General features: G+C 38.7%; 1 protein-coding gene across 3 annotated transcripts in view; it reads left to right on the top strand.

Annotated features, from left to right (window-relative positions):
* Positions 1–12,805, top strand: part of SYT1 (synaptotagmin 1) — a 360,508-nt gene that overhangs the window by 113,138 nt on the left and 234,565 nt on the right. For 2 of the 3 annotated variants that reach the window (XM_075080749.1, XM_075080747.1), the window contains exon 3: positions 12,400–12,459. The exons of the other annotated variant lie outside the window; for it this stretch is intronic. The gene's annotated coding sequence lies outside the window, so the exon portion shown is untranslated. The remainder of the gene's footprint in view (positions 1–12,399; positions 12,460–12,805) is intronic. 3 annotated transcript variants of the gene reach the window in all.

The raw sequence follows: 12,805 nt of genomic DNA, 5'->3' as shown, positions 1-12,805 counted from the left end.
ACTGCTGTGGATTGTGTTATTGTACTCTAGGAGAATTAATTTTGCCTCAGAGCCCACACTTCAGTTATTCTTGTGTCAGGACTGTACCCTTATAAGCAAAACGCTGATTTTTGTCAAAGGGAAAAGAAATGGATAGTCAGCTTTGCCAGACTATGTTGAACATGCATATTTAATATCACTGCAAAGCACAGATTAGAAAATTGTCTGCATACTTCATAAGTGATAGTAGAAATTGATTAAAGCGATTGATTGTACCCTGTGCAAGGAAGTATTTACGGTCATTACATTAATGTCAAAAAGCACCTGTCAGCTTCAGAAAAGGCATCTGCTGATTTGTTGACAGCCAATTTCAAGTTCTCTTTTTACAGAAACTCATATTAAGGGCTTCCTTGACCTAGATGATATTTAACAGATATTTCCTTTTTGCCAGATGCTGAAATGCAATTTTAGATACATCATGTGGTGTTTTCTTGATTTGTTTAAAATCCATGCTGAGGGGTGCTGAAACAATCATTCTGCATAGTGGTATCTGTTATGGTGTCCCTTCCCTTCCACAAATGCAGTTATGCTGTCATCTGTCTGTTTACCAAAGCTGCATTTACGTGCACCTTCCTACTCACAATATATTTACTTACATCTGCTTTGTTTAAAAGAAAAAAAAAGAAAATAAAATCTCAAAATCTGTTTAGTGGGACCTGCTAAATTCTGCATTGGATCATTCAGCAGAGAACTTCAGCGTTTCAGTGTTAAGCAGCTTCTGTCTTCTGGGGTTGCTGTGAGATCTGTGGCATTGTAGCAGTTTGATACGGAAAGGAGAAAGGGAGATAAATCCCCCTCCAAAGCTAGACGGGAACTGAGGATGGAACTGAAGGAGCTAGACAAAGGGGCTAGAAGAAGTCTCATAACCTAACTGCAGCGTTTCTCCCCTGAATTAGTCTAGCACAAGTTTGCCTTCTCTAGGCCCCTTCTTAGATGTCTAATACAGCCTGTTTTAAGAATATATTGCAGTGTTAGGTGTTCAGGGGCCAGGCTTGCTTTGTCAGGTAGAAAAATAGATGAGGCACATTTTGGATAATGATGGTCTGCGTTGAGGCAGAGTGTGTCCCTGCCTCAAGATGATGCAGACATTTTTTATGTTTCCTAACTTTCTGCTTCTGCCTCTTCTGGGCCACGGGTAGTACAGATTGCTTTTGTTTTATGGTCTTAGCTAATGTGTTAGCAAATTGCAATGAAAGAATCTCAGAAAATTGCGCTATATGTCAGCTGAGACAGAACAAATGTTTTTTTCCCCTTCAAACTGCTCCAGTGTGCTGTTTGAGTGCTAATTAGTTGTTTTTATGAAGTGGCTAAAGTTTGGTCTAAATAAGCTATATTTCAGAGAATCTAATAATCAAAAATGAAACAAGTTTCCTCAAGATGGATAGGAAGATTAAATTAAAGGGTGGTTTATGTTAACATTTGGCTCTACAAAGAGGGAGTAATATTGCTATGTGGAATACTTAGCTTCATTAGCAAAAGTAGCCCAATTAAAATATTTGCCATATGGGTTTTTTAGGGATTTCAAACAGACCTTTCTTGAATTCTCCTTGATTCAGAGATGCTAACATTAAATGTGACACATGAGATGGTAATTACAAGGTAATTATTTGATTTTCACTAAATAGATATTTCCATTAGATTCCGTCTGGCAATATCTAGCTGAGGAAGTTGATTTTATAGCCAAATACAATATCAAGATGTCTTTTCTTTGCTCAACTATGTAAGGAACAATAATGATAACTACCTCTTTTAATGTTCTTGGCCATCTGTACCTCGACACTCTGCAATGTCTGATGTGCTGCTTTTTGATTAGGTGATCAGATTTGCTGAATGTGGACTTGATGCTTTCTTTTTTCCTTTTATGTAGACTTGCAAAACCACCACTTGTCTGTTATCCTGCTTTTTGTAATAGTATCTTTGCATGTAATCTGCAAGGATTGGCTGTTAAGCTCTTCTGTCACAGCCCACGGTGACACTTGTGATTAAAAGGTCTGCCTGAATTCTCCAGTCTCTAGGTTTTTGCTTGTAGTTTCAAGATGAAAAAAGTCATGATGCCTCAAAGTTTTCTCTCTCGGGTTGCAAAATCAGGTGCATTTGTCTGGCATGCGTGCATACTATGTAAAGAAATGCTTTAAGAAACTGAAAAGTTACTTCTGGGTGGTGTTACACAATTATTAATTTAGACCCAAATCCCAGAAGCAATGGGCTAGTTTTACTGTGTTTGCATAAGTGTGGAGATGAAAACTACTCTGGATGCCAGCCCTACACTATTTGTTGACCAGGGAAGGAAGCCAGAGTAGCCAGGGTAGTATGTTACTGTGTGCCACAACTACAGAAAATTGCATGACTTAGCCACACTACACTGAGGCATCACGTGCGCTTGGTTAAGAGCTCTGAGGACTAAATTCTCTCCCTTGCACAGCCAGCCAGGCTGGTGACCATTTATCTCAGGGGTATGAGACATTTCTGCTGAACTGTGCAGCTGCTGCTGAGTTGGCTTTGCAGCTTCTGAGCATCAGGGTAGCATTTGCAACCATGGCCACTTACATATCCACCCAGTGCTTTTCGCAGGTTGTTGTCACTTGTCGCTCAAGGTTCACTCTTGTCATTTAGGCTATATGTTTCTTCAGCAAGTTGTAGCCTGACTGTAAACTCCAGTTTGCATGCTCTTGGCACTTAAGTATTTAATACCCAGACAATGCTTCTCTCTACTATTTATTTTTTTTTGGTCTGGTTTATTTGTTGGTGTCTGTGTGATTACTTCTCTGTGTCTCAGCAAAACACTGAAGAACCAGGAAGATCTACCAACTGGTCATCCCATTACTTGTGTTTGAGGACCAGTTATACCAATAAGTGCATCTCGTTTTCACTTCTGTAATGGCGCTATATGCTGTCCCTTCCAGGAGACACTGCTGTCTGCTACAATGACAGTCACTGAAAGAATGATGTTCTGGACAGTACTAAATAAGACAGACACTTGACAGTGTCACAGGTAGACTGTGACAAATGTGAATATAACAGGCAGTTTTACAAAAACTGGTGTGTTCAGTTCTCTAATTTCCAGGGGCATCTCCACAATTTCTGTTCTTTTCATGCTAATCCATTTTATTTTTTGTTTCTTTAGATCTTTGTACTACAGAGCCATAATTTATCAAAATGCCGTTTTTAACCATTGCTTAATTATTTTTTTACTAACTCTAAGGAGGTCTAATATTCTAATACACTGAGGAAGATGAACGTAGTACAAGGTCAATTCATATTTTCCAGCAGACTTTATGATGTTTGTACAACAGACTCATAATAGTGATCCATTCTTGTGACAAAAGTATCAAAGGCAGAAATAGCACAGTTAATTTTTTAACATAAATAATAAGAAGGCTGCAAACATTTTCAGATTTTTATCTAATTTCTCATGATTTTGTTATCCTAATTATCTAGCCATGAGGTTGTAAAGTATTTACCAATGATTGTAACTGGAAAGAAGTCTTTAAAATCTTCAAGTATGCTTACTTTGTTTAGCGAACCTATGTTGCTGTACGCTTCTACGGGAGAACTTATCTTGGGCCGCATCTCCGGGACACAGGGCTCTACCCACCCTGGGGACAGCGATGCACAGACATCAATGTGATGGATACAAAACGTCCGTTTATTTGGCTGCGTCACACGCTTATATAGCTCTTGCGCTTCCTGTTCCTGCCACTCCTATGGGGAGGAGTCTATCTTTCCGTCACATCCCGTGATCTTCCGGTCGCCGATCCCTGTCTATTCCCCTACATACCTATTATTAATAAATTTTAGTACCACTACAAAAGATCAGTGCTTTCCAGTTTGGTTTTTAGTTTTGAGTTTTTCATTCTTTGCTGCTGATGACCACAGAAGGGTACAATGCATTGTCTCTTCTTGTAAAGAAAAATCTTCATTTGAGTTGATGACATTTCATTTTCTTACTAGTTTAAAATGTGGTTCAACAGAAAGGAAAAGCCAACTGTGCCCATGAAAGCAGTGAAATTCGACATGAAAGTTAAAAACAGTAGTCACTGGATATGAAGCCCCCAGATAGTTACAGAAAGGTGAAAGGGAGCAGAGAGCTCTTGGTGTAGAACAAAGGACGTTGCGTGGTGGGTGCAGAGCAAGCAACATCAAAATGAATGTGAGAGATCATGGGTAGCAGCTTCGGAAAATTATGTACCTGTTTTTATAGGGTTTTCTTTTGCTGCCTACCAGAAATCCGAGCAACATGTAGTGAGTTACCTCTTTGATTAGTAAAGGGAGGGGTAGGCAGTAACTTGGTCTTGCCTATTTAGACTTCATAGACTTCCGTATTTCTTTTTAATAATTTTCTTCAGGAGAATTAGAACAGCAGCATGAATAAAACTTAACAGCATATGAGAGGAAGTGTGGGCTAGCATTATACCGATGGTGCATTATCATCTTTTAGTGTACATATCCAGGTAAACCTCCGAATAAGTCAGTTTAGGACTTTCTCTTACTCTAAAAAGTTATCTTTGAAGGAATGCATTTAAATGGCCAGCAAATATTGAAGTTGTTGTCACTGTAAGGCTCTTTAGGGTTCTGTGGAAAGGTTATTGGAACAACTCATCTATAGATTACATTGCTTAGTCTGCTGAGGTGCTGATACTCAGTATTAGGGTTTATGGGTGAATTACATTAGTGCATTTTTGTAAAGTAGAATTGAGAAAGGAATTAAAAACCCCGCATGACAAACTTCCAGAACAAAAAGATCAGCAGTGTTATGTAACGTATAATCACTTCCTGCAGTGGATGTTGCAGCAATTTCTTTTGTCCTGTGATAAAAGCAATCAGAGTCTGAATCTCCAAACACTGGAACGCAGTTGAGTGTGTATCGAAGGTACTGAAGTTCTTCCAAGTGTTTACAGTTAGATGGCTTGTGTTAGTTCCATGAAATACACCAATTATTAATGTAAAGATCTATGTCATCTTTCTAGGAAGGATTTGGGAGACTGATTAAAAACCTTCACTGTGCTTCTAAATAAATCTTGGTCTATATCTGTAACAAGGAACCTAAACATGACTTGTGAAACCAATTTTGCTAGGAACCATTATCATTTTGTATAATTCAAGAAATCTAGTCTAAATAGTGTTCTGAAGCAACTCTTGGAGGACTGGATTTCTTTTTTCTTAAATGACTCAGAAAATAATGGTAGCTCTTTTGCTCTTTGTCTAAGAAAGCCTGAAAATATTTGGAATTAAATTTGATGAAATGCCATGTCAAGAGTGCTGGTTGTTTCAGCTGAAGCCTTGAAAACTTTTACTTAGGCAAATGAAGTTACCCTCTGATGTATAAAGTCTTTAGGGCTTTTTATTACTAATAAATGTTAGTAGTAGTCCCATGTGTTCATATTTGCAAATGGAAAAATGCCAGCTTCATGTAAAGTTCGAAAATTCTATTATTTCTAAGAAAATGGCTGAGACATACCCAGCAGTCACAAAGCAGGAATGGCAAGCTATGCACTGTGAAGGTTCTTCCCAGGGTGGCTCCACAGTTGCTACGTGGCAGATGCAGCAAAGTGGTTGAAGTGTCCCTGTATAGTGTGAACACATCCAACTTGTCTACTTTAATGGTCTGTCACATGCAAAGATTTCCGAGGAGCCTGTGCCACATTTGGTGTACGTGCACATCTCTGGCACATCTGACATCCCATTTGTACAGTAGGACTGGAGTAGTTTCACTGTGAAATGTGTGTTAGTAGAGGAAGAGCCATATATTGTCCTGGATAGACGCTGGGGGGAATGCTAGTGCTGCCCAAAATTCTGATAATCCTTTGCCATTTCTGCATATGGGCAATAGTTGTCATAAGAACGTAAGCTCAAGTTGATCCAGATACCGATTTGTGACTGTATTGTCACTGGCCATATTATCACTGTTAATAGGTTTTATTTCATGAAAAGAGAATCTTTTAGTGCCCACTGATTCATATGATTGTTTATTGATCATGAAGTTATGATACTGACTTAAGTATGGTTGATTGAAATATCAGAGTGGATGGCTCTTTTAACATCAAGCCAAGCATGAGGATAAAGCAGAAACTGGAAAAGGCTGTTGTTGAGCAACAAAAGGCCTGAATCCACCAGGACTGAGAACCAAGGAGGGCAGCGAGGCATGATCTGGGCAGCGCTAGTAGGAGAAACAGAACCTGAGAATGTGAGAAGCATCACGCAGCTGGGAGTGACATGCAGGGGCGCTAGAGGAACATCTAGCACTTACTGAGGCTTAGTAGCTAGCCTTTAGCCTGTGTATGAGTTGTGTGTAGCAGAAACACGTATGTCAGATGGAGGTGTGGAGTATAAGCAAGAAGAGACTAGCCAGTTTTCTGTGGAAAAAAGGACCACAGAGCCTCCATGGGGGCTGAAACCCTTGGATATTTAATCTACTAAGAACTGAAATTTTGAGGAAGCCATGGGTGAGCAGCATCCTTGAACGTTAAGCATCAGGTAACTAAATACAAGTGAACAGAGGCCAAAAAAAGCATCTTCATTGCCAGTATTGTAAAAAGTACTCCCAGAGACAAATTCTGCAATAAGCAGAGTCCTTCACTAAGTAGAGAAATCCCTAGAGCTGAAAACTGCGTTCGAATTTAATCACATGGGTCACAGGGTGGGGATGGCTGAGCCGCAGGCTGAATGGGCAGAGGAAGCAGGGTCTAAATATTGTTTTTACCATTAGTGGCCACAGTGCATGTGTATTCTGCTAAATTGTAGGGTGAAATATTTAAGTATTGTATGTCGAGACCTTAAAAAAGCTTGCAATCTAATTAATATTTGCAAACTTAAATGGCTGTCCAAATGGCACCTCCGCTATATAGGTACTTTGTCTCTACATACTGTGCTGAATAAATGCTCATGTATGAATGAGGATGGGAGAATTTCTCCTGCCCCACCAGGAAGTGTATGGTACAATCAGTATCTTTCCTTTTTCATTCTATTGCTCTAAATTTCACCCTTGTCTTAAAAAAATGGCTCCTTGTCTGTGTTTATCTTTTCTCTTTCAATTCCTGTTTCACTAGTTGTTTCCTTTCCCGTAGGAAAACCAGCAGCATGCATCCATATTTGTTCATTTTCACAAACTTACGCCCTGTCCTAGTTTTGCATCCTAGTTTTGAGAAGATAGAGGATCTGGTAACAAGCTCATACAGGCAGAAGGTTGCAGTCTCTGTTCTCTGTACACTGACACCTAACGGCAGGCACCCATCTGAGAATTTCTTTTTTTTTTTTTCCCCAAAATCCTTAGGTTGTTTTAGAACCCTCTGGACTGTTGCAGTCCAAGACGAGAGAGCTGGTGGGTATATTTTTGTGCGGTACTCACTGTGTTAATGCCGTTCTGTAGTCTGAGAGGCTTTCCAGAAAAGGGGATCCATAGAAGTGTTTAGCTTTCCTACCATTATTTGTTCCCTTTGCAGACTTTTCATGAAATTTGCTATGAAGGTGGCAATAAGGACTTCTTTTTCTGGTTTGCTTATTTGCTAGAGAACTTTTCATTCTGGATTTCGATTTACAGAATATCAAAGACTCCTGAGCCTCCTTTCATTCATTATTCTGCAACTCACTTGTTTGTGCACAGTCACCTCTATTACAATATGTGTATCTCTTTATCAAATAATATGTATATTGTTTTTTTGCCCTTCTGTACTGTTCATCATTTTTTACTGGCAAGGAGGCAGGGTTATGCGTGTGAGGGGAAGAATGCTGTCACCTAATACACGGTAACTTAGAGGAGTGCTATTTAGGTGGTTTTTTTTTATTATGGAGTTGTATTTAAAATTAGTTTCTGTTTTGTTATATTACAGGCCTGAATTCAGTCAGTAATGACCTCAATAGTGCCTGTTTTAATGTGTAATCCCTGCTTGCTGACTGCTGTTCCAAGAATAAAAATTTAAGCCAAAAGATTTAATGAAATCCTTTGGGATTAGTGCTCACTGGGCTGGGGAAATTGCATATCAACCTTTTCTCTGTACTCTAACCATACGGTTTGGTATTTGAATAGGAGGGTGTCCAAGAGAGACAACTCTGAGTTCATCAATAATTTACATTTTTGTTAGTTACAAACCTGGTATTTGGGATTCTGTTGCCATAGCAATCCATCTGGATCTGAACGGATAGTGTTTTAAGTGGTGGTTGTATAGAGATTCACAGTGTGTGCTTTAAATCCCTTCTAAACTAATCCTCAGATCTGTTCTGTGACTTATTTGAGGCTTCAACAAAATCAATGTTACTCACAGTAAAAACTTTATGCTGAGCAAATTAAGCTCATAAAATATTAGAATATGCATATGATTAAGGACTGTAAAGTTCATAATGTATGACAATTTCTGTTTCAATATGTGAAGCAATTAATAAATGCCCACAGCTCCATTTTTTTCAAAATACATTTAATTTGTTGCACATTATGCAACTAGAAATTATCCAGACTCTGTACTGGTTATTAGCTAATTTAAACTTCATAATCGAATGCTAGCCTCATTTTCCCAGATGTCAGTTCTATGTTTTACAGGATGTCAGTCTATTCATAATACTAAATAACTTCTACTTTCAATTAATCTGATTTTCTCTCTTATAAATAATTCTAAAGCAGAGAACAAAATTTGAAATTCCCATTTTCAGTTCTAACACTACTGGAGTTGGGGTTTGATGCTGCGCTTCTAAATTCAGTAAGCTAAACACCAGCTGCTTTTTGTTTGAAGTTTGGTTTATATTTTCACATTTTGCCACCCCAAATTTCAAAATGGTTTATTCAAAACCTCCCAGATACGCCACATAAAGGGAGGTCCTCAGGCTTGAAAGACGATCAATAAACTCCTCAGCAACGATTCAGCCCTGTCAAAACCAAAACTCTGCTGAAACTGATTTCCAGAGCTTTTAGTTCTTCATAACAAAAATGTTGTCCAGTTGTGCTCTCAAACTGTCACTAAACCATAATGATGATGTATTAGCAGCTCTTTATTACTCCAGAGTATAGAGATTTACTTTGCAAAATTCTTCCTCAACGTTCGAAAGAAGAGAGAGAAAAATATTCAAATAACAGCCATAAGCTCTACTAATGAGTGTTTAGCCCATAATCATAAACAGACAAAAATTGTTTCTTCATGGAGTTTATAGAAGATTGCACTGTTCTTCCTGGCTGTAAAAAATAGTAATAGAATAAGGAAGCTGCAGATGGCCTGAGAGATCTTGAGACATCTTTAATTACCATGCAACTTCCCTTTCGTCTTTATATTACAGTTCACAATGAATAGTGAAGCATGTAATAGAAGGGGCTTATTTTTGCCATGATTCTGTGATGCTAAAAAAGTTCTCTGTCACCTGTAATAAATGTAAATCTACTCTATTTCTGTATGAGTTAAACACGAGTTTCCTGAGAAGAACTGCAGAGAGTCCCTTTCTTGCAGTGGAGTATGATTTCATCTAATGAGCAAAGATATGCGTGTATATTCTTAAAGTCAGTGTGGCTGATTGAACTTGGTTTATTTTAGAGTTCCAGTTCTACCGTGGCTTAATGGGACTATATCCGTAACTGGTTTCCACTAAAGGTAACTGGGAACAGAGACCTTAGAATTAACTAAAGAAGACTCTGTTTTGATTGCTTCTGCATATCCTTATGACTGACTAAACTAAAAGTTGCAGATCATTTACATGATTACTTACCCTAAAATTATATGCCCTAAAGTATCTTCTGTAGATACCATTTGTAAAATACTGATTACACTTCAAAGGGATATTACAAGATGTATTCAGGCATATCAAAATGTGTTTCTGTTTATATTTCCAATGGTTTCTTTAGGAAAAGTCTTCCCTTGCAAATATTACTGAAATTGAAAGGAAGCCTTGGAAGATACTAGCGGTATGACAGATGCTATTTGCAGCTCTGGAAATACAGTTGTCACTGCAGGGGATCTCCTGCACTGGAGATCCACAGAAGTCCATAACCAAGGGTGAATGAATTAATCTGCCAACACATCTCAAAAAAAAAAACAAACCTCTGTGTTTAATAGTAAGGGATAGAAACACAGTTGAATTTCTCTGGTAATTTTTTTGATCTTCCTCTAGAAATGCAAGTATTTCCTGCTTACTTCTCTCTATATATTTTAGCTCTGCAAATCCTTGCAAAAAGTGCTGATATCAAGTCCCCTTGATTACTGTTGATTTTTATTGATCGGTTTTTACTTATTTATTCCGGATCTGCATTACGTTTTTCATGTGTTTTGGAAACTCCGTCTGTCAACTTGAAGGGAGCAGGTGGGCTGTCTCTGCATTTAATGAAGCCCCACACTTACTCGTGGCTTCACTTAGATCTGCTTCTCTAATCTAGCACATAACCTGTATTTTTGTTCAGTTATTTCCAATTAATACTCAAGTAAACATCAGTCTTTCCTTGCCATTTTCTGTCTTTGCAGCAGAAGGAAATAGTTAATCTTCTGAAAGGCTCAGTAATAACATGGCACAGCTTGACACAGACAGCTTAGAGAAACAGGGGAAGGTTGAGACAGTGTACCGCAGAGCAGGTGTGACTCTGTGTGTTAATTTCTCTAAGGCACCTTTATTCAAATGCAAGGTGTACACAGAGACCTGAACCAAATCCCCGGCTCTGAACCCCGGGAAAAGGTTGGGGTTAGAGCTTTTAATTGAAACCTGTCTCTGAGTGTGTCTGAATTTCAGATTCCTCAGTTTGGGAGGGCTTGAATGACAGGGAGGGGCAAGGTTTTGGTTGAACCCATTCAAGAGGTATTGGAGTACGGTAGTTCAGATTAGGTTTGTCATGGTCTGTACCAGGACATTTTATGCAGCTAATAAGGAGCACCAAGCTATGTAAGGCCTGTTGTCAGATGTATTACAAACTCTGGGAAAGAAGTGAGTTGGTCCCACAGCTGTGTTTTACAGCAGCATCTGAATTATTCTAAACGCTTTTGAAATAAAGGTTTCATATCATTGTCCAGCTAACTGCATTGTTCAAGTGCTCCACAACTCCTCACTCATGTCTAGGACATAACGTAATAGGCTGTCAGGTAGAAGAGCTAATCTCTACAGTTCAAAAAAGTTTAAAACTTAATAACAACATAATATGGTACATTTGGACTCATGGGCTGTATAGCCTTCAGCTCCAAGGAGCTGTTACTTGTTGCCTGACAGGTTTCTTCAGTAGACTGACATGCCAGTGAGTGATTTCTGGGATGTCATAGATATTGACAGAACTATGCAGAAGGCAATATTAATTTTTTACCAAAATATGGGAAAAATAGGGTTTTTAATCAACTGTGTTCTGAATCCTTCATTATTTGAGGCACAAAAGATGGTAGCCTGGTTAATTTAGGGTGAGATGCTGGATGGAATCGTGATTTGCCTTTTTTAAAGACCAGAGTAAAGGTTGATGTGATATAGTTTGACAAATTTAGATAACAGCAGTGTCATTTTCCTCTGACAAAGCTGATGTAAAATTAAAAATACATTTACCTATCTTGGTAACTGTACATTTGGCTCCCTTTTTTAACTGCATCAAAATTGGTCGCCTTTGCATTTAAGTGCCTTCACAGCTTGATCCTGGCTGCTCTTTCACGACAATGTTGCCCTTATTGCAACCCTCATTGCCCATCAGTCCCAATTTTCTCCCTTCTCTCATGCAACATTTATTCATGAAAATTGTTAATAGTAAAAATCTGCAAAGCCAGTACGCTCTGTTCCTTCAAATCCTGCCTTAAAGCTCACCTCTGTTGTGATGCCTGTAAACTGCCCAAGAAAGGCTAAGCAGCTGGTGTGCTGTGATCAGTGCTTATGCTAATTGTCTGCATGAAACAGTGGGTGTGAAGCATCAAACGCCCCTCTGCAGCATGTCCCACTGTCCTCCAGAAGCGGTGGGGGAGGCTGTGGCTGTCATTGGAGGTACCTGTTGCTTCTTCCTTAACTCCTCAGTCTAATGGGGTAATCCAGCCAAGATCTAATACAGTGTGAGAATTTAATTTTGACCAGAGGATTGCCAGCCTCACAGGTGTGAAAGCCTGTCGCCTTCCCTGAATTGGAGAGAACTGCAGGTGTCCAGATGCAATTCAGATGCCCAGAATTTGGTATGAGGTTTCAAAAGAGATTTGTCCCCTGAACCTGTGGATTTCCCATCTCTGCTACTATTATAGTACCTGAGAGTGGAAACTTTGCCCTTTAAGGAAAAGGAGTGATGTGGATTTACTCTTCCGGACGCTTTCACAAAAACCCAAGACTTTAAATCTTGGAGTAAACCACAACTAAATAGGAAAATGGCAAACTTCTATGGCACAAATGAAGCTAGGTAATTTATTTTATCTAGATGATAAATGCATGTATTTGTTTTTCTTACAGAAACGTGGAGTGCTGAATAAACAAAGAGAAGAGAGTTAAGCACAGTCTGTATTGTGAACAGTAAGTGATTACGTACTCTGAGGCTAAACAGTATTTGTACTTCCATTTATTTTGTACCTTTTCTTATTCGTAGTTCTTTTAATAAGTGTAAGAAATTAGCACAGTGAACATTTCTGCCTTTTATCCAACTCAGTTTCCTTTCACAGGTGTAGACTCTTATTAATCCTTTAATCGTTTTAGGTAAGAGACCCAGATAATCCACACACTGTGTCTTCATTGCTGTCCGTACTGAAAATTTTGCCTTTTTCTTCTCAGTAGAACTGAATTGTAATACTAGAAGGTACCAAGCTAAAAACAGTGTTACATTAACATTTGCTCACCCCTGAAATTTTGGAGAAAAACACTT

Source organism: Phalacrocorax aristotelis, chromosome 1, assembly GCF_949628215.1.
Source record: "Phalacrocorax aristotelis chromosome 1, bGulAri2.1, whole genome shotgun sequence".
In the NCBI taxonomy this organism is placed as follows: Eukaryota; Metazoa; Chordata; class Aves; order Suliformes; family Phalacrocoracidae; genus Phalacrocorax; species Phalacrocorax aristotelis.
The sequence above is the reverse complement of the archived record's forward strand: the minus strand, read 5'-3'. Positions and strand labels throughout refer to the sequence as shown.